This window comes from Drosophila teissieri, chromosome 3R (assembly GCF_016746235.2).
Source record: "Drosophila teissieri strain GT53w chromosome 3R, Prin_Dtei_1.1, whole genome shotgun sequence".
NCBI lineage: Eukaryota > Metazoa > Arthropoda > Insecta > Diptera > Drosophilidae > Drosophila > Drosophila teissieri.
Window position 1 is genome coordinate 21249882 of NC_053032.1, and position 27326 is coordinate 21277207.

Sequence of the window (27326 nt, forward strand, 5' to 3'; positions counted from 1 at the left end):
GTTGTGCAGCGTGTTAATTACCGTCTTTTACTTCTACTTCTTCGACGACTGGAAAGTCGATATGGCCATGTTGTTGGCCAGGAGGAAGCGAGTCGCACGCATTAACCACAACAAAGTTCTCTGGGAAATTGCACGAGAATATGTGCTTCATTTTCCACACGCATAAATCATCTTTTATTAGCATTACCACACGATGGGTTTCTGTACTCTGGGATTCGGATTTCACAAAAGCCAAAAAAAGAAACGGGGTAAAAACTGAGTAAAAACGGAGAATGTTTGACTTCATGCCGCTGGAATTTTATTCTTTATGCTTTGCATGTTCAACTCTAATTGAAATATATGACTGACCTCAAAAAACTGGAGCCCCGAATTGGATAGGCCATTTCTCACAGCACGCAAAGGATCGTGCAGATATACACCCGTATGTACATATGTATGTACAAAGTGTAGAATGTATACGAGTACATCACTCTCGACTGTATTACACTTGACCTTTGGCCAAATAAACTTATTCTTACAAAGGAAAGCAAGCGAAAGCCTTGAAAAAAATTCGTGTTTTCTCTTAACCTACTTCCCGAAAACGAAAAAAATCACTCAGCCAACTGGGGAAAAAGAAAAACCTATCTGAAGGATACAAAAAAAATCTTTTCACTTTTGTTGTTCCGTTCTTCGTGTTCCTTTCCGTTCCGCTTTTTTTGTAATCAACAAAGTTCAACGCTGGCATATAAATATTTGCATGTCAGGGACCAGAAAGGAAGTGTACACAAGAGGAAGAGCGGGCACTTATTATTATATACGAGCATCGCAACAACAGCTTTAAATTAAAACTGGCGGCAGCCTGCGAATCGGATGCTTTTCAGTGGGGTCCACTACTGTGGGTTGTTGTGTCAGCTGCCGTTGTTGTCTGGACTTCATTTTATGCGCTGACAATTTCTCATTATTAAAATTACAGCGCCCAGCCAACAGAAGGAAAAGAAACTGCAGGATGGAAACTTGAAAGCTCAATAGGGCGCCCTTCAAATACTCTTACAAAAATGGGCCCCAAAAATGTAATTTACATTTTATTTACACTGAAGAACATAATTCTATTCTATTATCCACAGTCAACAATCCATATAATATCATATAATAGCAGTGAAGTAGGTTATTGCAGTGCACTATAAGATAGGTAAGATAGCCACATCATATGCCCAAAATAATTCATCATTACGAGAGCGTTAATTCAGAATTTCATTATATTCTGAGGTAGCCAACATCGTATCATACACGTAAATACCTCTTTCAAGGAAGTTAAAAAGCCGAAGGAGAAAAAGAAATGCAGCTGTGTTAATGTGAAAATAATCACTCGACGCGGCGTTCTGATTTCACTTGCAGCTTTTGCAGCAGTCATCCAATAGTGCGGATCGAATGGATTATATTCCATATATTCCCATTCGATCCGCGGAGGTGTGCTCATTAGTGCCTTTAAGTATCTGGCAGATCCTTGCCCATCAGATAGCATTCGAGAATGGCGTTCAGTGTGCGTTCGTCTGTCAGCTTGGCGTCATTTCGCTGGCATATTTGTGTTGGCTGCATAAATCAGCGGTCGCATGTCATTAACTTGCGATAAATCTGTCATAAACAATGCAACACATAAATTGCCGTCGATGCCAAGTGCGGAATGGGTTGGTAATGGGTTCCATCAGAGACGTGGAGGCGTGGCACTCATCATCGGGCCAAACAATGTCGAAAATGCAAATCAGGGTTGTACACTCTGTGGTGTCTCAGTGAGCGAGTGAGTCGGTGAGTGGGTGGTGTTGGGCGGTTTGTTTGCTGCTGTTTGCTGGCTGGGTGGTCTTGGCCAAAAGGAGTGGGGAAGGGGTGGAAGGGGGGAAGGGGGAAAGGAACTTTTAGCCGCTGTCGCGGAAGCAGCACAGCGGGCGACATTATGATGTTGACGAAACAAAGGCCCGTTTGTTGGCCTCAGTTTGTGCGTTCGCGGTCGATATGCGTTTGCGTGTTAGTTCTGTTGATATTAAAGCGGCTTTAAATTAATTTCACTGGATCAAAAAAAACATACATACACATAATCCCATTAGCGAATTTTTGTTTGGCAACCCTTTTCGTGACTTTAATAACTTTATTTTTGTAGCTACACCATGGGGCTGTACTTAAATTCTGGAAAATAAACACACTGGCCATTGCACTTAACAAATTGCAACGCAGTTAAAATTACAAACTGCCAAGTATTTGGCAACAGCAAATGCAATTTCGTAACAAAAGTCTTTTGCGCCCAGCCAAAGGAGCATGGCTTTTAATGGGGGCCATAAACATGCAAGGGTCAGCGAACAGAGGCGCTGGCAAAGGGGGACTTCTTGTAATCACACATCAGACGCTTCGATTTGAAGTAAGTATAACAATTTCTTTACATCGCACAACTTATATACTAATGATGTCTAGACACCTTGGTCTCCCTCCTTTTAAACCCCATTTCTTTTGAGTAATCAACGCCCCTGTTTTCAGTTGGCCACACAAATCTGTGGAATGACGTGGGCTAAAATGCTTCAATTACAGAGAACTTGTGCTGGGCGTAAAACTTTGCGGTTTGTTGCTGTTGTTCTCGTTATTTGCTGCTGGCCGCCAGTCGCTGCATTGACATGTAAATGACCTTTAATTGATGGGCTCGAGTGGCTTGATTGAGTGCTAGCGTGGTGTCGAGGGGGGGTTAAGGGTGCAGCGGGGATAAGGGGATATGGGGTAAGGCGTCCAAAGAACTCGCACATGGTAATTTGCATTTTGAAAATGCCGCAACTTTTGTAACTTTATGTGGTGGCCTTTTCGCCATCGGCATCGGCATCGCCATCGCCACCGCCTTCGAGCATGTCCTGTCCAATGTCCTTTCCCTTGATCCTTGGACCCTTCGCCTGGTCGCCAGTTGGGCTGTTTGCCTGGTTGTCTGTCAGTCTGGCTGGATGGTAAAATATTTATGTTGCTTCCACCCAACTGATTGCGGCGAAAAAGCGCAGCTCGGCGAAATGAGAATTTATCGCAAACACATAAAAAACGGCTACCCAAAAACGAAGTATGTGTGTGTGTGTGTATGCACTCGTATGTGTGTGTTAATGGGTTTTTCGTGTCCATGTATGTATCTGGGAGTACGGGGGAAATGGTCTTCCGTCTCTGTCGCGCGCCTGCACTTCCGCCGGAAGTTTGCATGTTCCTATATCATTCGCAAGAATCTGAAGCGCGCTTAAAAAAGCTGAAAGGCAAACGCAGTCACAGCCGCGTTGTTCTCACTCACTCTCTTACTCTCTCGCTGTCTCTCTCTGTCTTTTATTTTTTGCCCCCAAAAGGTTACCTCCATTATAGCTCTTTATTTATGATCCAGGTTAACACACACACACGGCCATGTGCGAGTGTGTGTGTGAGTTGCTAACGGTAATTGCGGTGTCCGCCATCGCTTGGCCCGCTGGCCCTCAAAGTCGATAACATGTCATTTGAGCGTCGCTAATGTCTTCATTTATTTTTAGCATGCCGCGCCTCGCTTCTCCGCCAGTTGCTGGAGCTGCCGTCCATTTTGGCCTGGCCCAAACGAGCTGTTTGTTTAGATAAAAGTTTGCTTTCGGCTTTCGGCTTTCGCCCCTCATCATCTCGCCCAAGCGCCGTTTTCCTCGAGCTGCCCATTCCAGCCCCAATCCCCCCAATCCGTGTGTGCCGGCCATAATTGGACACGAGTTCGGGGCTTGTTTACACATGCATTTTATAGACGCTTTTAACGTGCCAATTTTGTGGGGCTCTCGCTGCGTTTTAACCGATTCGGGGTTAATGTGCTAGTGGAAATCGCCCGAGTGGAGCTGGTCAATTTCCCCGAAACTCCAAGGCGCAACTTGATTAGGAAATGGCGAGAAAGTGGATGGGTAAATACACAGTGCAAAAATGTAAAGTGGAATCTGAACTTAAATTAGTTCTTACTTGTAACAAATATCTTTGTTTCGTGATAAATTCAGACTAATTCTTTAAAAATTAGTACTTTTCTAGTGTGCCATGAGAGCACTTTAAGACATATTTGGCATGCTGAACAGCACCCAGCGCTGGATGTGAGTTCCAAGTTTTTGCCCAACTACGGACAATTGTCACGCACACAGAAATATGCTTGGGAAAGTGGCCAAAATGGAGGCGCACGCAATGACCACGTCCGCAGTCGTTGGCAGTCGTCCGCTTTTGGCCAGCATAATGAAGAATGGCTTCTGAACGTTTTAATGCCACATAAGTCCTTTCGGCCACGCCGAAAACGGTCTTTTGACGGACGCAGCTCAAACTTGGCTAATTTCTCAATCAACGAATGGCGCTCTAATTGCGCATTAGGGCGAAAGAGGAGTGAGTGCTGGCCCCAGCACTTGATGGAGCTGGAAGCCATTTGAGAAGTAATCAAAAATCCCCATCAAAGTTGTGTGAGTTTGCCAAGTTTTGCCGCATATATATATCTGTATATATATATGTATATAAATGGTCGCTGTATTTTTTGTTAGTAACCCAACCGCTTATGCAGGAATCCATAAAAAGTAACTCAACTCGCATGCAAATAAAGGATTGTGGGGGCCTGGGCACAAGGAAAAGCGGAAAAGCGAAAAACGGAAGGGCGAAAGAACTCGTGAATGGCACACAAGATGCGCCACCCCCAAAAACCCAGCAGGCAGTCACTTAACCCCTTGCGACAACTCCTTCTAGCTTTTTCCTCACTCAACTCCGCAAGCCGCAGTAATGACAGTTCAAAAGGGCAACAAAGTACTAAAAATAGTGGAAATTACCGCAGGATATTCAAATTTCCACATTTGCGGAGAGGTATGGAAAGCGAAAAGCACATATATGTACATACATATATGTCTGTTTGAGTATGTGGGAGTGTGCTGCACATCGCATGCGATGGAAGTTGCGCCATTATAAACCTCGACTCCAAGTGAAGTAAGGAAAGTGGAGAAAAGTGCTTTCTGTGTTGGCCAACAGTTCCAGGGATCTACAGACAGGACTCGGGCACTGCTCCCGCCAGCCAGTGCTTCTTCTTCTTTTTTTTGGCTCTTGGCATGTGGCAGCGATAAGAATCGAATCCTTTTTGCATTGCATGTTAACACATGCAAATTGAAATGTCTAAATCATGCACTCACACACTGGCAAAACGGCAAACGGTGAAAAACGCGCTGGCAATGAACGCGAAAAACACGAGCGAAGAATTTTCGAGGCGAGGGATATGCAGAAATATCTTGAATTGCATTTTAATTGCTACCCCAAAGCTTTGCCAGCACTTGAGTGGCTAAAGGAGTGTCCGATAACAATCGACTCTAATATATTTTGACGTGCTAGCAGCTCACATTAGAACGTGGGAGGATAGAGAAAAAACTCTGAAGGGGGTTTCAAGTTCTTTAGTTGATTAAATTTAGATGCTTGTTTCCATTTAAAAAAAGGTAGCATTGTGAGGTCCATTATATGCAGCAGCGTAATTTGGTAAATATTGAGGTTGAACCTCTGGCAAAATCCCCAACCCACGCCACTGTCCACCGAGGCAATTGCTTAGGCAACATTTAGTGGCTTTTGTGGCTCACCAGCACCAGCACCAACACCAACGCCGAGCCATGTAAAACGCTGCGCGAATGAAATGAAATACTTGCGGTATCGGCCACACTAAAACCCTGTACTGAACCCACTCCACACTCCTCACTCCTCACTCGACATTTTACAGCACACCAAGTAAAAGCCATTCACCCGGCAGGCGTCACTCCCCCGATGCAGGCATATAATTAATTATTGTCGCAACATCATTAATCAGGCTATGCCAGGACATCGTTTATATCCACTCGCCCCGTCTCTGTCTTGTGCCGATTGTCTGTCCTTGTCTGTCCTTGTCTGTCCATGTCGTCCTTGTTTATTTATCTGTTGACGTCTCGCTCTGTGTGCAAGTGTCTGTGGCAGATTATGGCCACACTGCGAGTAAACCTCAAACAAGCACTTAAACGCATAGAGTGGGCCAAAAGCGGGCCACAGCGCGTTAACCAACTGACTGATGACTGTCGTCATGTGCGTGCGACCTTCACCCACTGCCAACTACTACGCGACACCCCACCCCACCCCAAACACCACCCCCATATTTTTGGGGGGGAAATGAAAAATGATGTTTTTAATATGCAGGTCTGAATAAAAGTAGTAGAAGTAACTGAGTGACAAGAACAGTGAGTAAAAGTGTCAAAGTGGCTAATGCCGTTTCAGGCATTTAGGATTCGGGATTGCAAGGATTAACCAGTTAAGCGGCATTACGGCATTGCCGAGCTGGCACATTAATTTATTTACAGGCACATTAAGCACTGTCTATGGGTTAATTAAAATTATTGAAATTGCATGTCGCTCGAAGCTGAAGCACGGCGGCTGTGTGGTCATTATGAAAATTAATTGGTTGAAACCCAATTGAAAGCATTTGATAATAAATACTGAAAATATGCAAAAAGGGGTTGTCCACATTATCGTTTTTATCATTATCGTTATTATTATTTTTTTTTTCATTACTATTATTATTATGGCCATCTTTTTGGACCGGCACTCCATTAACATAAAGATAATGGCGATTCTGGCGCTGCTGCCTTTGTTGTTGTCGATGATGGTGATGATGATGTTGACAATGCCTCTGGTTTCTGGTTTCTCTGCTGCGCTGCGGCTGTTTAACTCTGCACTTTGGCATTAAGTATTTAATTGCCGGCTGCATTTACCAATAATTTTACACAAAGGACTACGCGACACGGCCGATTAATTAAGAAGAATATGCATAGTCACGGACAAAAGGATACGCGCGCATGCCGGCGGTCGGTCACAAATACAAATATATAAAAATTAATGAAATGTTGTGTTTATACAAATGATAAAATATTTATTAATTCGTTGCCGCGACACATGTCAACACCTGTTTCGCACGGCGGACGCTGGGGCGTGGTCCTTTTTGGACGCCGGGCGTAACTGTAATTGTTTCTCAACAGGCTGTCGCAGGACATGTACGTGACAGGCAAAGTGGGAAACTCGGGCCCCCAGAGGTGGTGGGAAAAATCAATTTCCCTGCTGACCAAAGCCAGACATAAATATTTCATAAAATCAAAAATAAGACTCGCAGCGCAGGGAACGAGATCAAGTGGCGGTGGAGAATGAAAGACAAACAATTTGCCGTACTGGGATATACAAAAAAAAAACAAAAAAACAAAAAAGGAAACGGAACAAGGACCTCAACGAGAAGGTCCTGCATCCCGGGCAAAAGTTATTATTAAAATGATGAGCGCAGTAAAACGGGGTGAGCGCAGAGCGAGTGCGAAGGCAATTGAAAATCAGCGCATAGTCAAACGAAATAAAAAGCCATAAAATCGGATTTCCAATATCGACAAACAGATAGATGGACAAGTCAGGCTGTGCACACACTTGATACGCAGGATGGTCTGCCGCAGACAGTCGCCGGACTCCTGGCTCCTGGAAGCCAGAACGAAAGGAGCTTCCTTTTGCATTTTCTCTCGGAATTGCATTTCATTTTGAGTTGTTTATCGATGGACGACGCAGCGGCGACGCCTTCGGCTCCATCCTTTGCCATCCTTTGCCATCCTTTTTTCGCCGGCAATCGGAATACGGACCGTAAATCATTGAGAATTGCTCGGGCTGGCAGCACGGTGGACCAGCCCACAATATCCTTGAGTAATTTATGTGCGTGCGGGGTGGCGGAACGCGCCCGCCATAAGTGTAATAATAATAATGGCTTAATGATTATGTTTGTCATAAGCGCAGGCCCTGGCAGTCGGATTACGTTTTATGAAGTGCCGCAGGTCAGGCTTTGGGGGCCCCCAGGATTTGTCAACACCCCTTTCAATCTGGCATGCTTGGGCTTCATAAAGAATGGATTTATGTGGCCTCGGGATCATTTGCAGGAAGTCCCCCTCAGCCTGTATTTCGATCAATAATTTCTAGCAGGGGTACTATGGTACTAGGGCGGCACTTGGGTTCGGCTTGAATCTCTGGCCATTGCCTGATTTTATCCTGTTTATTTGCGTGCGGAAATGAACACATGAAGGCATACAAATAGCAAACATAGAAACGCAATTACGCCCACTTCCTGCGTGTGCTTGGGTGGTGGCCATAACTTGGTTTCAACGCCACCCTCGCATTTGGGCTTAATAAATGCTTAACGCACTGCGCCGTGCCGATTGCTCGATCGACAAATCATCGGGTAAGAGGGAAAAGCCCATAAAAGAAATGTCATAATACATATTACAAATATAATAAAGTGCCCGAGGCAGCGAGCACACGCATCGCTGGCAGAGTAAACAATTGTTCGCTGATGATGGCACCATCGTCCTTCTCCTCCTGCTCCTCCTCCTACTCCTCCTCCTCCTAGTCCTCCTGCTCCTCCTGCTTGTTTTTCCGTAGCTCCGGCTGAAACAGCTTAGCAACGCAACTGACAATCACAACAGCTTAGAGGGCCAACTGCCACAGCCAGACGTTGCCTCGAGTGGCGGCTAAAACGATGCTTAAATAGAAACGGGCGGGAAAAAAAAGAAAAAGAAGAAATATGCGGAATGCCAGCACCCGCTGATGAGCTTTCCCAGCGACAACGCGGCGTATGTGTGATGCGTATACGTAATTTGTTATCATCGCCACCGCTGGCTGCCAGATTCAGGATAATAATTTCTGCCTGCCGTCTGTTTAATATTTTTCGCGCCTAATGAAAAATACTGGGCGTCTGCTTTGGGGGGTCTATGAACTGTTAAACCTTCTTTCCCGAGGGCTTCGTATCATTTGTCACACACCCACACACACACGCGATTATGCGACATTTCCTTTTTTATTAAGGCTTCCATTTATTTTTTGTGTACGTGAGCCTGGGTATCCTAATGCGTGGCCAGGATCTGTAGCTTTTAGCAGTTGGCTGGGTGCTGATAGCAGATAAGCATTTGATGAGCTCTAATGCCAAATTGGTATAAGGCAACATACGAAAGCAGCTTAAAGTAATGCCAACCAATTAGCGTGTTTATCTGCTTAAATAACAAAACCCATAGACTTGACGTGTTGACCATTTTGTGGAGTTCAGCTTATGAAAAACTATAAAACAGAAAATATGCTTTATATATGAATACAAATTAAAGTTTCATTTGCATCAGCCATTCTAGTAACGCGCAACTTCTGCGAATTGCATTTCTGCGGTTTTACAAACTTTTGTTGCGCAACGCGTGAGGAAAAGTTATGCGTAAATAAAGGATATAAAATTCACATGCGACTCAAAAAACTTTTCCATCAACAGAGAAAAAATGCTGGATGCAAAAGCATTGAGAACGACGGTATGTACGGCATTAATACGAGCCACTGTGAAATAAATATTCCCCGAAAACTTTTGACATGCCGCCATGAATAAAATGTATTTGTTTTTAATACCCATCAGGCACAAAGAACGATATGGATGTAGTCGTGAGGGGGTTGCGGGGATTTCAGACTGATAGTCAGAGCAGCTGAGTTGTACATGGCAGCAGCCACTTCTTATCTGCCTTTATTCAGTTTAAATGAATATCAAAGAGTGCTTTTACATCCATATACAGAGGAAGAGTACACAAGAATGATAAAAAAGAATTTAACCGATATTTATATAATCAAGCATGGGTTATCGGTAAGAAAATATAAATCAAAGGCTCGTGTTGAATACAACTGAACACAAATACACATATACTTTTGAAGTTCAAAGAGTACAGGTTTTACAATTTTGAGAGCAAACATAAAAATAATAGATAAGAAATAAGTATTGGCTTTGTAGCGAAGTAAGCTGACTTGGAATAAGCTACGGCAAAAATCGAAGGCAATAAAATGCGAAAGAAACGTTTAAGATACATGCAAATACTGAGAAGTAATTCTGTTATTTTTCTTGTTTACACAACATGCAATTTTAGTTTTGCTCCAAGGCAATTACGAATCTCCTTGAAAGAATAGAAAACAAGTTAAAATTAAATTATCCAGCCTAGATCCCCATTTACATGAGCGAGTGGCATAGATACGAGAAATAATTCTAAATTATGTTGACATTTTAATTGAAAATTCCTTTTGAAATGCAAATAGAAAATCCAACGAGAGACCAAATTCAATTGCGAACCCAAAAGCAAATCCACCCCCCATCCAAAAAATATCTAAGTCATGTGACCTGATGCTTGAGCATGGGCATGGATATGGGATGTATGCTTGGCGTATGTTTTTGAATAAATATGAAGTCGAGCTTGAAATTGAGCTGGCAAAATGGTAAAGAGAATTGGGGGAGAGCAAAAAAGGTTGTAACGTAATAAGGCAGAATTAATAATTTAAAATATAAATTGCCACAAGAGCACATGAGATATTTTAACCACAAGCAATTTAAATATTAAATGAGAATGAGAAATGTACGATAAGGCAGGCAGCACAGTTGGGGCAGTTGCATAGCCACCAGCAGCCGCAAAACTTGGAATCCGAAACCTTGGAATCCGTAACGCAACTTCCGTCTGTTTCGTCCGTTGCCGATGTTTGTGTAGCCATTTCCGCATCCTCATCCTCATTTCATTTTCTACTCTGCTGCTGTTGCCTTCTTCTCTGTGTGCGGGAGTGTATGTTGTGTGTGTGTGTGTATGAGCACGTCAAGTCAAATAAATTTAATAACGCATACACATACACATACGCATATGGCATAAAAACAAACCGACGTGTATGGAGTTACGCATACGCCACGTGGTGTGGAGTGGAGTAGAGTGGAGTAGAGGGGAGAGGCGAGACGTTGTGGCAGTGAGGACGTGGCCATGCCGCTAAGGATGCGCATCAGCGAACCGCAGTGGCGGCGTCTGATAACAATGCAAATTAACACGGCGTATGCGCAATGTTTGTTTGCCACAGCCGTGCGCTCCGCATTTTACCTTAAACCTTAGCATATTATTTTGCGCCGGTCTTCGTCCGAACGAACACGCTTTAAATTTCTGCAAAATACCCACATACAAAGTGCCATATATGCCAGCGGTGTATATCTGGCCTGCATCGATTTTTACTGCCGTTTCGAGCCCAAAATTTTTTTTTTTGCTGGCGTCCATTTTACGAGCCACTCACATGCCAGCTGACGCACACATAGTACTCGTATATACATATACATATTACACATAATTTCGCCAGCGACGATGCGTAAATTATGCTCTAAAGACAAGAGAGGCAATTTGGGGAATTATCAGCGCAGCCATTAACTTCCGATAAGTGCCCGAAAAAATGTTTGAACAAATCGCTTTCTAAATGCCTGCTCAAGCTCAAGTCGAACTCTTAACGGCATTGAAACATTGACAGCTCGATATCAAGAATCGTTATCGAAAGCAAGTAAAGATTACGAGTACATATGTGTACAATAAATATAAAATATATTTAAGAGTTTAAACATTTAAATATTTGTAAGAACTCATAAAGCACTATAATATAACTCAACTTAAAAATCTAGCATCTCGGCCTTGGATTTTTGTTTCATGCTAATAAGGCACTCTTCGTTATCAGCAGGCAATGGATTATTAATTAAAGAAGTGCCACTCAAAGTGAACAATCTGCTGCAAAAGCTAAAACCCAAGTGAAACCAGAAGAGCCGCCACTCATGAGCGTTGGTTGGTGCTCGTTTATTAACTGCCATCCAGAGCCACACTCGAATTCGCTTGGTTTTTGCGGCTTGCCAGATCATTAATTTTTGGGGAGTGTCAAAAGCGAGAGGCGCGCATTGTACTCGTATTACATCAAAGGCTCGGGTGGATATCGACTTTTAAGCCATACTGCTTACGGCTGCTGCGAGTCCCTGTGAATTGGAAAGCCATTAATTATGGCCCCCAAACTCAATTCAATGTAATCCAGCCAGATGGCGCATCTTAATCGTGGCTCGTCGTCGTCATCATCGCAGTCGTCTCAATTGCTAAATCATGGAGGCGAACTTCAGTTTGCCAACTGGATTGCTTAGTTATGCATGCACATATGTACATATGTGTGTGTCATCATGAATATGCGAATATGTGATAGCGAGTTGCGCCAATCAACTGTGGCTCGAATACAAGCTACATACGTAAATCCCGTATCTGAAGCTGCGAATCCAGTGAGTCTACGGCAATTGTATGTGCAATTTGGTGCACAACAAGCGCAAACAATTGTGGGAAAGGTTATTCAAAAGTCATGCGACTACCGCCGCCTGGGAAAATGTAACGAAACCCCAAACAAGCAAGCGGCCAAAAGCCACGCTTTCACGTACCAAAGAGCTACAAATTTATTTGCGAGTTTTTTGCTGCCACAACTCGATGTCGCATCCTTTCACTTTGCCAGTTGACCCCTCCTGACTTCTATATCCCCCGCAGCTGCCTCCAGCTGTCTGGTTTTCTGTGTCATAATCAATAATTAAAGCCGCCTGCGACTGATCAAGATAGACAAAGTGTTTGGTTTTTGGAATAATGTGCTGGGCAACCATAAATATGAAGCCACGTCCAATGGGTTTTTTATGCGCAAGTGCAGATACTTTTGCAGATGCGGCTGCAGATAGAAACAGAGATACAATCTGTGAATCGCTCGTGTGTGCGGCCATATGTGGTGCAAATATTTCATTCATGACGCTTGTAAATCTTCTTTTGATTGCACTTAATACTTGTCACACAGCACGGTGCAAAAAAGAGATTGCTGCTAGCAAAGGCATTCCGCACACAGAAAATATCCAGCAGTTGGGGCTTAGGATCCACCACACATTGGGAGCACAAAAAAAGCCAGCCAGGCAGCCAGCCAGCAAGCAAACTAACAAGAAAAACTGCCAACGGTAGGAAGAAAATCATAATAATCCAACATGTTTGCATTCAAATTGAGAATTTCTCATATGCTCCACCTGAATGGGAACACGTATATTGCTTTGAATGTGTGTGCGTTAGACTGCCTCCGCGTTTGTGTGCGTGCCTGTGCACAGAGAGAAATATGATGAGAATTATATTATATTACTTAATATTACGGCAGCACGCAAATACTTAAGATGCTTTCATTCAAGATTGTATTTATCAACTTGAGTAATTGAGAACTTTTAATCGGAAGTAAACATTTAAATATAGGAAGTATGAGTAAGTACAACAGCGTTTCTCCATCTGTAAGTGAGTAAGTATTTCTATCTCTGCTGGGAAATCTCATTTCATTTGTGCACCATGCAAACAGCCTTCTCACACACGAAGGTACAGGCAAGGCTGTCGTATTCGCCTTTCAGCTCTGCCAGTTAAAAATCATGTTTTCAATGCGCAAGATTTTGGCTATCAGCAAAAACACGGCCGCAGGATACAGATCCGGATCCTTGGTGCCCGGAATGAGAGACACCTTTTACCGCAGTTTATCGTTCGCTGAATCTTAAATCCCCTTTATCACACTCGCACATGCAAACAGTTGGACGAGGATATGTGTTTGCCATCAGAGTCGCTGTGCGTTGTTGGTATGGCGATTCAAGGCATTATCCTTGGCGGCCTCGCGTTGTAAAACCAGAATTATGCTTTTTTATTGAAAGTGAAAGAGGCATAGGTGCTTTATGCTCGGTAAAAAAACAAACAAGTCAAGGTGCGCGAAATATGCACACCATATAGATTTTAATCTCGGAATTTATATTTGCCTCGTTTGAAGGGGCATGGTAAGAATGCGAGCATGGAGTATTGCAAAAGGTCCCAAGCGACTGGGTCACAAAGGAATGCAGGAATCCGGGAGTAAAAGTCCATCTCCATTTTCTTGGTTATCAGGGAAAATCTTGAAAACTTATTACCAGATACTTGAAGGGTCTCTCGCAGCTAATAAAAGCGAACTTCTCGTTCTGTGTCAGCTGCCTGCCAACTTATTCGCTTGTCCTTCCCGCCGCAGAGTGCCACCAACAAAAAAAAGCATAAAAAAAGTGCCAAGATGTCGGGAAGGACTCTCATCCCCTCATTCTTGTAATATTCAAAGTGTCCTGTTAACGGTTTTCAAGAGAAACTTTTCAAATCTACAAATTGGTTTCGCCTCTAACCGCAAGAAAAAGATTGCCGAGCCTTTCTGACTTGCGCTGACAAATCTCTTGCCCCAAAAACGCACATACGCACCATGGCAAATTTCACGCCAGGGCCAAAGGCAAAGTCAAGTCAAGTCAACTGTGGGAAAAAGAAAAGTACCAAGAAAGTTGAGAGAGAGAGAGGGTACTCGAAATTGGGAAAGGGACCAGGGCAAAGGAAGGCGAAATCAAGTATAACACAGGCAAAACGTGGGGCTAACAACGCTAATACCCCTGGAAAATCCCAGCGAACAGCGGGGTAAACTTTCACAATCTCCAGATCCTTCGGCTCTACCCATTCCTTGTTCGATCCCACTCCACTCCACGCCACTCCACTCCACTGGCATTCACTTCCATTCACTGCCATCCATTCTCGACCCTTTGCGACAAACAAATCCAGACCAACAACTTTTGCGAAAAACTTTATGCATTTCACTGCTGATGATGAAAACAAGGGCTACACAGCGCAAGAACAAAAAAAAACAAAAAAAACCAAAAAAAAAACCGTGAAGAGCCAAGAAGGGAGAAACAAACGTAATTCCCGCATTTTCTTGATTTTAAATTTACGAACGGCACCAGCAGAAAATACTTGTAAGAAAACGGTTTGCTCCAAGGAGCCAGGACACATGTCCATCCCATCCGCCCGCGGCTGATGCAGAGGGATTCAGGATTCAGGACTCGGGACTCGGGATGCGGATGGCGATGGCGATGGAGCGATAACTTTTTGATGTTTTATGGCTGTCAAGTTGTTCTGTCGCCATGTCAAAATTTTATTATAAATTCGCACAGCCCCCCACTTTTTTTTGGGCCTCCATCTTGCCCGCATCTCCTCTGTGGCAATGCCGCTTGCTTAGTGCGCAGCCAGCGTCATTGATTTGCATAAAAACGTTAACAAATATTTTCCATTTTATTATGGCAAGTGGGACCCCAAAAAAAAATATGATAACAAAGCGCGGGCCAAGCGGCAAAGAAGCGACAGACAGCGGTGAAATTCAATATGTTTTGTCTTCATTTTTTGCTTCTCGGCGGTGAAAAGGATGCAGATGAGGCTGCTAACTGCCAGCATAGCCTCGAATGAGGAGTATCCTTTGGAAAATAGGCAAATTCTCAAGAAAAAAGCCTTAGAACTGAATTCATTTAACTAAAATAACTGAAAATAAAATTGTTTTAAGTTTTGCCTTCGCGATAGTAAATTGCTCACTGAAGCCAACCTACATTTTTTAGAATATTTAATACTATCGATTGAACAAAGTTTGAACAAAGTAACCAACAAATGTACATTGCACACACACACACACACACAGAGTGCCCGCAGGAAATCGGAAAGAATAATAAAAAGTTATACTTAAAAAATAAAACCTGCAGCTGTGTTACCCCTTAAACGTAAACTCCAACAGCAAGTTTCAGGACCCGGGGTCCTGGAACAAGGGTATTCATACATCAAAAACTGAAGCTGCCTTTGGGGCGCAAAAACAAGACAAACAAGTCGCTTTCGGTTTTTATTGTTGTTGCTGGGCTGCTGCCGCTTGGTAAATATTAAAAATACATGTAAAATTCAATTTCTTGGCCTGAGTATGGGTATGGGTATGGCTGTGGGTGTGGGTGTGGGTATGGGTGTGTGCTTATGTTTGTTGACTCGCGGCTGCTTGTCGCAAATAAAATCTACATGAAAAGCAAAAAGGAAAGGACTCCGAGGGGTCCTCAATCCCTGCGTCCCGCATCCTACGTCCTGCGTCCTGCGTCCTTTGACACTTTTGCTCCAGCGAGCTCAATATAAATAAATAAAATTCTTTGCGGCTGTTTTGCGGTGTTGTCGGCTGGCACCAAAACCGCTGCTGGAAAATTAATTGAAAATGCTTTCGCTTTAAATAAATTTTCAAGCCAGATCGACCTCTCCCCCCCACTCCCCTTCACGAAAAAAAGGAATCGAGGAGAAAAGTAAAAGCAATTTCAATTATACGAAGAAGTCATTGCAAAAAAAATGTAAGCGAAAGGCGCAATAATAAGACACAAAATCAATGACTGTGTTTGATTGAATCAAATGTGTGCCGTTGTGTGCTGCAATTAAGGCGATCTAAGGATAAATAAGCCGGAGTGAAAAAGGGCCAGTCCGGAGCAGTCGCCAAATCAGTTGCCCCTGGGAAAGTCGGCTCTCATGCATTCCTGTCACGATTTTCGATTTGCTTTGCTTTTGAAGATGTCGTCTTTGAGATGCTGTGAGTAGGTACGTACATATATATATGTATATATATGTAGGTACTTATTTACAATCAACTGCGCTAAATTGGGCTAAAACTTTTTAAAATGCCATACATCTTCGGCTCGACTCGACTCGACGCGACTCGGCGCAATTCGATTTTGAACGAAAAATCCTGGGAAACAAACGCTTAATTTAATTTATTTTGCGCAATTTTCCAATGCTGTGCTGGCTCAGCACGAACGGCTGCTCATTAATTTTGTTTTATTTCATTTTATTGGCGCATCAATCGACAGAAGGGGCGCGCGCTCGAGAATCCCAATTTGAGACTCCCCACTGAAAGTCAGCACTTTTTGTTTTGGGGCGCTATTTAGTGTTAAATTTTATGCAATTCACGTTTCACGTTTTCCATGTTTCCCGCTCGAATGGGCCCCGTCCGAAAATGCCCGCCCAATGCTCATTATCGTTGTCATCATCTGGGGAAAATCTTTTCATTTTCCGTGCGCCAACCTCCCCCTCCCCCTGTGCCTAGATGATAATTGAAATTGAACAATTCTAATCGATATTCTGTTGAGGCGTGAAATTTCCGTATTGCCTCTGTATCTTCATGAAAATCCCCTTAACTTGGCTTATCTGCTTATCCGCCAGCCGCAACAACACAAAAAGCGCTTCCAGCCTCCCATGAAAGAAATGAATGTCAGAGGAAGTTTTTAGCTCGACGTTACTTAAATGCCCGGCAAACATTTGAATGTAGTGCGCTTGGGGCAAACATTCAGATGTTAATTCGCAACATCCAGAGCTTGCCAGGGCACCCATATGTACAATCGACTGAGAGCCCTGGGGGGACTTAGATGGCGTATTTAAATAATACTTGAAAAGCTTTTTAAATATTCATTTATATATTTATGCACTTATCCTGCGGCCAAAGCCTGCCAGCCGGCGAAACCATGCCCCCTGGATGACAGGTCGAATTTGTGTGGGAAAGTTTTGTGTTCACACAGATTCATGACCAGCTTATGCTTGGGTTCTCATAAATAGAGCGATTTGCAGACAATTGAAATGCGATAAACAAAGCAAATTCCATTCGTTTGAACAGGCAGGAAACGAAGCAACTTCAAAATAAATCCTTGGATACTCACTCAAAGGAGGGGCAAATAAAGAATGGACCCAGTTTCGGATATTTAAAGCTTCCCAGTGCTTCTGCTTACCTGCAAATAAAAAAAAGAAGGAAGAATATAATGTACTGGATTAGAGCAAACTCGCTTGATGGATTGTGTGAATGCATTTGCCAGGGACAGCTCAAATTGCCAAGTTTACCCACAGGACCGACATAATTGATCAATATTTAGCATGGCAGCGCGTCAGTGTCGACAGGCAAAGTGGCAGACATGCAAACAGGTCATCAGGGTGACTTGGGCGGGCTGACACGGATAAGACCGATTGGGGGATAGGCCAAAGCCCCAGAACCCCAGGACCCCAGGACTCCAGGACTCCAGCACTCCAGGACCCCAAAGAACCCAGAGTTTAAGGGGCATTTGCCTGGGTAAACTATTTCGCATAATTGGTTGCCGCTTCTAATTGCTTTCTGACAAAATATCTCTCTCTGTCTCTCTGTGTGTATGTATGTGTTTAGAACTCAAACAGCGAATTCGTCATTATCTTTTAATTAATTTTCTCGACCAAACGATGAAAGTTTTCTCTAGAGCTTCATTTTCTTTTGCCAGCCTTCTGTTTTTTTCGTTTTCGTTTTGGTTTTTTGCTTTTGCTTTTGTTTTGCTTTTTGTTTGGTCCTGTTTTCATGACAAACACACAGCCAAAGGACAGCAATAAGCATTGCTTTATTTATCTTGTGTCTGCTTTTAGTTTTGGCCTCTGACAGTTTTCATGAAAACAGAATTTTCCTTTTCATTTTGCTGCTTGGCAAAATAATTACAAAACGAAACGAAACGCTGCCACAGCGCTGCTGCTGCTGCTGCTGCTGGTGATGTCGACATGAAAAGTCTTATTTGTCAAATGGCTCAGAGCCCAAAATTGGACTCGTCTGTTTGCCAGTGGCGATGGCGGCGAAAGAAGAAATCACATCCATCCCACTGCTCCTTCGGCTTAAGCGGCTTACGTGGAAATCTCAGCTGTAAGGCACTGATGGGCCAGATTCCCACGCTAGGTTCCCTCCTCGATTAACATAATCGAGGTAGATCCGATCCATCAGTAATTTGGTCGGCCACAGAATCGCATTAGGTGCAAGTGGGCCCCCTCAATTTCCATCTCCCACTTTATCGCGCTAACTAAATTATTGGAAAATGCATTCCTCGCGAGTTTTTCACGGCGCATGCGCAGCCGCATCAAAGGTGTTGCCACAACGCGGCAATCACGACGTAAACAACCGAAGAGGACCCCGTTATGTGTGAGTAAGCCGCAGTCATTTCCTAATGGCATTTGTTTAAGCCTGGCTCAAAGTACAGTGCGTTTCGGGGTTATAGGTACTCTGAAGAAGTATATATATTCTGGAGAATATACACTATAATATTTTTAAGCAATTTATAAGACGGAAACCATTATATTTTCATGTCTAAAAGTTCATGATGAATATATTTTTGTTTTTACACGTTTTTGAAACAACAACAATAAATAACCTTTTCGTTTTCCACTGACTTTATATTCATTTATTTATTTTTTGCAAATAATATTTGTACTTTCTCCGTGTTGATTACCTCACCATGAGACCACATTATTTGCGTTTACGCTACGCTATTTTTGTGTAAAGCAACTTGCTGTGCGGCTCCTCTTGCCTTAACAACGCGTGACGCACTGTATGGTGTCTGGCAATACATTTTCGAGTTTCAATTTGGGGTCTTGACTTTAGCTTCGCTTATTTGTGTGACGGCGGCGGCTCTCAGACTTACTTGTCAGTTTTAATAACTCGCCTGTTGCGAGCCAGATAGGCGTACCATCATCATCATGGGCGGGAGCCATAGAAGTTACGATTTTAAGCTGCAGGTTCGTTAAACTTTCTGTGCTGACTGGGCCATAAATTAGGCATACATGTGTGCTACACACTGGGAATATCAATAATGTTCTCTGGCCCTTCAGGTTTATGGGCCATTAAAAAGTATGACTATGGTTATGCCCCTGGACAGCGGGCGTTCAGACACTTGTGATATAATCTACGCCGGCTCGTTCATAATTAATGCGCAGTGTCCTAATAATAACAGTAATTAATGTGTACTACTGGAATGCTAGATTCGGCATCTGAAATCAATATTAAATAGGGGCCCCTTGTGAAGGTCTGCCCACGCGACTCGATTAAAAATTAAGCACTCCCCAAGCTGTCCCACAAACAGATTTTTACCATACAATGGGAGGGGGAGTGGAGAGTGAGTGGAAAAGACCCTAAAGATAGCGGTGGACAAGGAAAGAATCAAAATCAATTTTATGTTTATGACACTCTGTTTTTTACGACCTCTTATGTGGATCCGCACAGCGGGCAGCTTAAAACATGCAAGAGTCCAGCTCAGATTTGGCTTCGTGTCTGGGTTTTGTGTTGTTTTTTCTTTTAGTTCTGATTGTGGTGGGTTCGGCTCGTCACTGGCCGATTATCATTGACTTTCATCTAAAAGGTGGCCTCGATTTATACATACATACATATATGTTACTGATGTATATGTCGTATTCCCATTCGTATGGGTCCACAAAAAAAACTGTCATATGTTGATTTTAATGGCGTCAATCTGTGCAAACAGTCGGACATTTCGCTCCTGTCGTCTGGCCCATTTCCCCATTTCACCATTTGCCCCATCTGGGTGCCGTCTCTGTTTGCATTTATAATTTGTTTGTGTATTGATTTACATGTGCCCTGGCCATCAGTCTTGCGCCGATTTTGCTGGATGAAGTGAATTGTTTATAGAGCCTGCATAAAAATTGCAGACATACCGATACCATGCCACGCCACGTGCCCCTCTGTCTGCAACATATTGACACATTTCAGTCCGCGACTGATTGCTATATAATTCCGACTGTCCCCACCAATTGCAGTTTCGACATGGACGTGGATACGGATACGGATATGGATTGGGTGTGTGTATGGGTTTGTGTGTGCGTGGCGGGAGTCTCATTAGGAATGCAAATGTTAGTCCTTGTCCGCCCTTAATGTGCTATTAAATTTTCAAGAGATATGCCATTGATGTAAATTCGAGGGGCTGGCTCCTGACATTTTCGGTTATTGGGGATCATGTCAAGGCAATGGGGTGTATTTGTGTGTGCTCAAACATTTTCCCAGGCCGAATGGCCGGCCGGATATCAATCATTAACGTTGGTAGCAGTCGTCGGAGCAGAAGTACCTTAAATTGCATACCATCCACGCAAAGTGTTGAGTGTTGGCCCTTGGGAGTGGTGTTATCGTGGCATCTTGGCCATCTAAGTATATTTTGGCCTTATCAGCTACTTAAATCTTGAGACGTTTTACAAGGGTACTACCACTACCAAGGGTGCTCGGCGAGGCATGATGACTCGATCGCCTTTTACTGGCACCTACAACAAACGGGTCTTCCTGTTTTTGTTGTTGCGTGGGCATTTCTTATCATTGACTGCCCATCAATGGAAAAGCGTAGGTTTTCCCATTTACCCAATCCATTATCTTTCACTTTGGGTTTCGTGTTCCATTCTTAAAGCTAAATCAAGCGTTGGACATTCACCATTTGAGGTATTTTTAATATCTGGCCCAAATTGTTGCTGACTTACTGTCCTACTTGCCTTTGCCCGCTTTGCCGAGCATTAAAATTAGCTTAAATTTTAATTATAGCCAAGTGCCCATTTGGGCTCCCTGGCCCACTAATGAAGTTCAAATATTCTTACCATTTTTTACTTTTTTTTGTTTTTTTTGGGCCAAACTCCAGATCAAAACCTGAGCCAGAACATTTTATGCTAATGACAAATGCTTTTATCTCGGCCAGAACAAAGCGGGGCAAAAGAAAAAGGAGGATGAAAAACGGAAAATTATAAGCAAAAATTGTTGGCAACCTGCTGCTGATGCTGATGCCTCTGCTGTTGCTGTTGCTGTTGCCTTTCCTTTTCCAGCTGGGTGGCAGGAGTTTTCCGCCCCACGCTGACCCTAATCATTGTGCCGGACTGACCCGCCAAGTTGGTGAAAAGCTGCAGATCGGGGACCGTGAAAATTACACCGCCTTTCCCCTGCCGCCGCAATGAGGTTACGAATATTACATGCCAGGTGGGTGTTTTTGGGTGACTAAATTTATGCATTTTTTCTATGCGGCTTTAATTAAATTTCTCTTCTTCGGTATGTTTATTTTTTTCAGGAATTTTTTCTCGTTCCGTTTTCTGTGGCCGCTAATTTCCACGTTTAGGCGCGTCTAATGTTTCCCCTGCTGTGGTCGTGTTTCTTTATTCAAATGAGAAAATATGTGGCTGTGTCACAGGTGAGGAGTAAGGCCTAATTGGCCCTGCCACGGGGTTTATTATATCAACATTTACTCGGCTTCATTTGGTATGTCTCACTCTCATTCTGGCGCCATCTGTTTGATTATGGAAATCGATTAGCCAACTCCATCTAGTGAACTAGACCGGAGCACAGGACACGGATCAGAAAACATGTCGCCATCAAAAACCTCACGAAGGAAAACTCCTGCACGCAGGTAGGAAAACTAAAACGATAAAGGGCACACGGGCGGGGACAAACAATAGAGAGATAACCCAAAGATAGACAGACAGTGGAAAATTAATGAGATTTTTCGTTTGTGCAGCTGATGAAGGCATTAGGGTGAAAGCAAGTGCAACGACTTCATTTCCCTTCACCAAAAGAATGTCGCAGTGGGGAACTTATGCTTCTTCCTCCACTCACGATTTTTATGGTCAGCTGAAGCAATAAAATTGGAATTAATTAATTGAATGCAACGCAATAAGCCCTCTGACTGGCCAGGCAGGTCTATCTCGTTTCAATCTGATTGGAGAGTAAAACACCTCACACGTTGAAGGGACACGGAAAGAAATCGGATGTTAAAAAAGCTGATATATATAGTCTGGCTATGATAATATTACATTTACTTGAATAATCTATTTATAAGACATAATACTAACATGCAAAGCAGACATACTTGATATAAGAAAATATTATATAATTCAATTGCATTACTGTTATCATTTCAATAGTAGATATTTCCGTGTAGCGGTCTCCCATTTACGTCACCGATCTGGTTTGACTTTGGGTTTAACCGCCCGCCGTTCTGAGACCGGTAGAGTAAGACATATGGTGGATCGATCGTAACGCTCTTTTCAGCTTAGGAGGCTGACTCATTCCGCTGAGCGGACCAACCGCCAGTCATAGAAACGCTGAAAGCCGACGTGCTAATTATCAACACAAGTCGCCAATAACAAAGAGTGAAATAGCAGAAAGCTAAAAAACACTTGGCAGATGTAAAAACCAAAGCGGCGGAGTCAGCTTTGAATATTGTTATCAACCGAGTGGACACAAACGCCCTCAAAAACTGAGAGGAACACGAAAGAAAAAAAACAAACGACTAAAAAAGCGAGTACAATGAATCTTAAATGAGTTTCTCATTGTCAGGCAGTGCAGAAATATTTATGTATGACAATTCATTTTGGGCAACTTTTACCGCCCGCAGTTGAACTAGTGGCGGTTTGGCTATAACAATAACGGAGCCACAATTACAGCTACTTTCTAACGTGGCCAAGACCAAAGAGCCAAGCGGAGCATCTTGAACGTTTGCAGTTTGCCGTTTTCCACTTCATTTTTTTCGTGTTTTTGGCAGAAGTTAAGTAGACTGTTAAATGACTTCCGCAGTTTTACCTTCACAGACGAAGACTCACATTTTTTTCAGTTTGCCGCCATTGTTATAGCCGCTTTGAAAGCTTCTGTGCCTTTGAGGAAAAATCTTAACCCAAATCCAGGCAACAATTATTCGGAAAACCCGCAGGCGAAAGGAGTTCAATGGCAGGAGGTTTACTTTCGGGAAAAGTACAACCAATATTTATAAATTTTGCACACTTATTGTTAAAACATTGTTCTTGAATGTTCTGAAGCAGCTATAATGAGCTGAGCGATAATCGTTGAACTTTTGATAATCTTGGGGTTTTGCTTATATAGGTAGTGCCCAACGGGTATCAACTAAGAAGAGATGGGTGCACATGGAAAAAACAGGAAAAGACGGAATCAACTAAAAGCAGGAGGGTCATAGGGTCAGAAGAAATTGCGAGTTTTACTTGGAATTAATAAATAATTTGGTTTCGCCATTTCTTATCAAATACTTATTTGTTAATGAAGATCAGGGTGAAAAAGACACTCTATAAGTATTAGGGTAATTTTGGGATTATTGAAGATAAGAAACGTAATGATTAGTGAATTGTCGGTCTGGGAACGGGTACATGTCACATCATTGATACGTTTAACATATATCATGGAAGTTCTCCCGAATCATGAATTTCATTTCCCTTTGTTCGATGAGTTCTGTATAAATTTGCGTTATTTAATTCAACAAAGGCAATCAGTATACATATTTCCCCCTATCAAACCCGACTTAAAACCACCAGCCCTTCTGCCGCATGGAATTTCCAGCTAACAGGAAACTTTGTTTGCTTTCAACCAAAAGGTTCTATAAATAATTGGCTAAATCATGTTCGTTTAATTGCACAAAGCCAAACTGCATCGCCCAGAAATTCCCACCTTTAGTATTTACAAATAAAAGTCCCCGCAATGAAAACCTGTTGAGCGAAGCTTTCTTTGGTAGTAAATGAACTTTTGTTGTGTCTGTTTGCGTCGATTCCAAACTGGTTTTTGGCCAAAATTTTGACTGTTAATATGCTGGCTCGTGAGCTTTGAGCCAAGTGCGTGTGCCTTTGTTTTCTTTTTTTTTCTTGGTTCATGGGTTGGCCAAAACGGAAAGCACTCCCCAAGGCCGAGGAGCACTTGCTGCTGCACTGCAGCATTTTGCACATTTCCCCGGAAAGTGTCGAGAAAAACCTCGGAAATTGTGGACCACAAGAGTGTGACACACACAAACACTGGGGAAAATTGTGCAACGGTAACAATTGCTGTAACTGCTATTCATCGCTTATATGCACAGGAAAAAAACAGTTTAACGATCCTTATTGATAATATTGGTGCATCTATGATTTTAAAGATATTTTTTAATATTTTTTAGCTTCTTTTAAATGTACTTCAAATTGACTTTATCTTTCTGTGGTCAAAATTGCCACAAAATGCCAACCAATTGCCATCAATGAGCAGTCAATTAGATATATTTTTTCCTGTGCAATTATAGGCGAATTGGACTGATCAGCGAGTGGGAAAGAGATAGCCGAGCTTAGCGCGCGCCAAGCGAAGCTTAGCACAAAGCAAAATCGAATGGGAGATAACGAGACAGAGCGAGATGGCACGGTTCAAAGTGTAATAACTGAACAAGAAAAGACGTAAATACTTACCGTTTTAATACGTGTTTTATTAAATGTGAGGTTAGCTGCTCCGCACCGATCTCTTGGGCAAATATTAATATTTATTTGGCTTTTCTTATGCTGGCACGAACAATCACGCACTGGCACTGTTGTTTAGCTTCTCTGTTCGCGCTTGTTCGCACTTTGAAGCCGCGGTTTTTCGTTTTTTTTTGTTTAAATGCTTGCTACACTTTCACACATTTGCATTTAATTGCGACTTGTGTTTCTTGTTTTTATGGCTTTTGTGCTGCGTTGCGTTGCTCTCAACTTGGCGTATTCGCATCGGTTGCCAAATCGCTGGCCACAAAAAGAGACAAACAAAAGCGGCCCACAACACACGAACGCGCGACTCTGGCTGGGAAAATCCAAAATCCAACTGCTTCAAGCGCGACAAGCGTGCGTTCACGTCGGCGATTCGGAACAAACTAAACTCGACTCGGAAAGAAAGCAGAACTGGGAGCTGAAGAGCTGACGGAGCGCTTACGGCGGAGGGAAAGACGAAAATTTGGCGGAGTCGCCAGAGAGATACCCTTTGATCTCTTCGCTATAGAAAAGTGCAATAGACTAATAAATCAAAAACATTAATTACTTAGTTTTTGTATCACACTATTTCATTTTAAATATATTATATTTAAATATATTATTTTATTTGGCACAGTATACATATATACATAAGTGTCTTTTTTATCACAGTTTGGTTTCAACTGCCTCAACCTTTACTTCCTTATGGCATTACAAATTATTTAATGGTAACTTAACAAAGTAAAATACCAAAATGGAGTACTTTAAATAGCCCATTTTGTTACTTTTTTAAACATTGAAAAAGAATTGAAATTATTTTTAAAGAGCTGTTGCGTAGTGATACATTATCAGTTTATTATAACAAGCACGCGTATGAAAAATATGCTAGTTTTGGAATGTCATTTTGACATTCCTGACGTACCGATAAGAATTTTTATTTAAAAATAAAAGTTTAATGGCAATGTGTGATTTTATAAGAAATCGGGCTTTCAAACGATTTTATGTAGATTGACCTTAATTTTTGGACAGGAAAAATTTAATCTGGATTAAACTATTGTGTGACAAGTGGCATATTAAATCGAGCAAGTCCTTCTACCCTACAAATACCGTTCGTAAGTACAGATGCGAGGGAGAAAAAGAGAGAGACACACGAATAATCTTCGTGTCTGTGGTCGTTGCGCTATAAGCAAATCGCATGCGATAAAAGTCATGCGAGAGAGGAATACAGTTGTAATACAGGTACTTCGTATACGCGTATAAGAGAAAGTGGCAAAGAGAGTGGGAGAGAGCCTTCTACTGTTTTGTTTTCATTTTCGGGGGAAAAGCCGGCAGTTGTTGTTGGACAGTAGTTCTCAGTTCTTGATAGCCAAGTTCAACCGGTTAGCTTCGAAGTTTAAGCATCTCAGGCAGCATACGTAATAACAGTGATTATGGATTTATTAGTTGATTAGTCCCTCTCTAAGTAAAATGTAAAATGTAATTGCCAGCACGTAGCAGACTGGTTGTTGTTGCTGACTGTTGCCAATTAAACGCACACTTCCACAGCATCGCCCCTCTCGCTCTGCCGTTTGCGACTCAAATGAAGTGGAAGTGCGTTCTGTTAATGCGAGACAGGGATGGGACATAGCTCCCGGGGGAGCAGCGTGTGAAGTGCGACAGGGATGGGAAATGGGGGAAATGCAAATGGAAATCGTATCCCTCTGCAACTGTGTTTTCTGTAATTATGCCCGGCGTATGGAAAATAAGGACATGCTTATGAATAATCTTTGAATTCGTGTAAAATTTTCATTGCTGCCTTGTTTTGTTTCCATTTCAATATTTTAAAGAATTTCCCAATAGGTAATTACCTGCGCTCTTCGGAATTGAGGTAAATTTTTTTGAAATATTGCAAATGCAACAAATGTATTGTTTATTACTGCGTTTATTAGAACTAAAATGAATATTTCAACTATTTTCTTTCCCTTGCTGCAAGCAAATAACTTTAACGTAAAAGCAAACAAAGCAACTTCTCTAAAACAGATACATTAATTTAGTACACATTTGCCACACTGCCCGTGTTTTTCATATGGAATACCTAGGATTTGCTGTAAGTATCTAAGATATTACCTAAATATGCGCATGTAATTCTGACCGAGAGGAAATTCCAACCATTTCCCATTCAATGTACCCACATGGGAAAACACAGCGCACAGGACACACAGCCGTACACTTTGGGAGATTTATTCCTCATTTGCCTTGTTTTATGGTAGCTGCAAAATTTCACTTTGAATTGTGCCGAAAATTTAATTTGATTTCATTTTCATCAAGGAAGCACATGAATAGTGCAACAAATGAAATTTGTACGTGCCACAGATGCCGGAGGAGAGCCGACAGCCGAAAGCCGAAAGCAGGCCCACATGTGTTCCCAGGTCCAGATTTGTGACCATTTGTGCGTGGTTGGCCACGACACGCAGAGCCATAAATTTCAGATTCTCAATAAACTAATGGCAATTGGTATCCGAAAGATACATCCCACATACATAAATATACATATGTACATATATCTTCTCACACACGTACAAACTTATTCCGACGCGTCTGCGTTATTAGTTTTTCTTTTCC

The 27326-nt window shown here is 42.5% G+C and overlaps 1 protein-coding gene across 1 annotated transcript in view; it reads right to left on the minus strand.

Moving 5' to 3' along the window:
• The window catches only part of LOC122622221 (protein toll), a 44114-nt gene extending 18995 nt beyond the window's left edge, over nucleotides 1–25119 (minus strand). Inside the window, exon 1 of the mRNA XM_043800506.1 lies at nucleotides 24696–25119. The gene's annotated coding sequence lies outside the window, so the exon portion shown is untranslated. The remainder of the gene's footprint in view (nucleotides 1–24695) is intronic.
• Between the last annotated feature and the right edge of the window lie 2207 nt (nucleotides 25120–27326).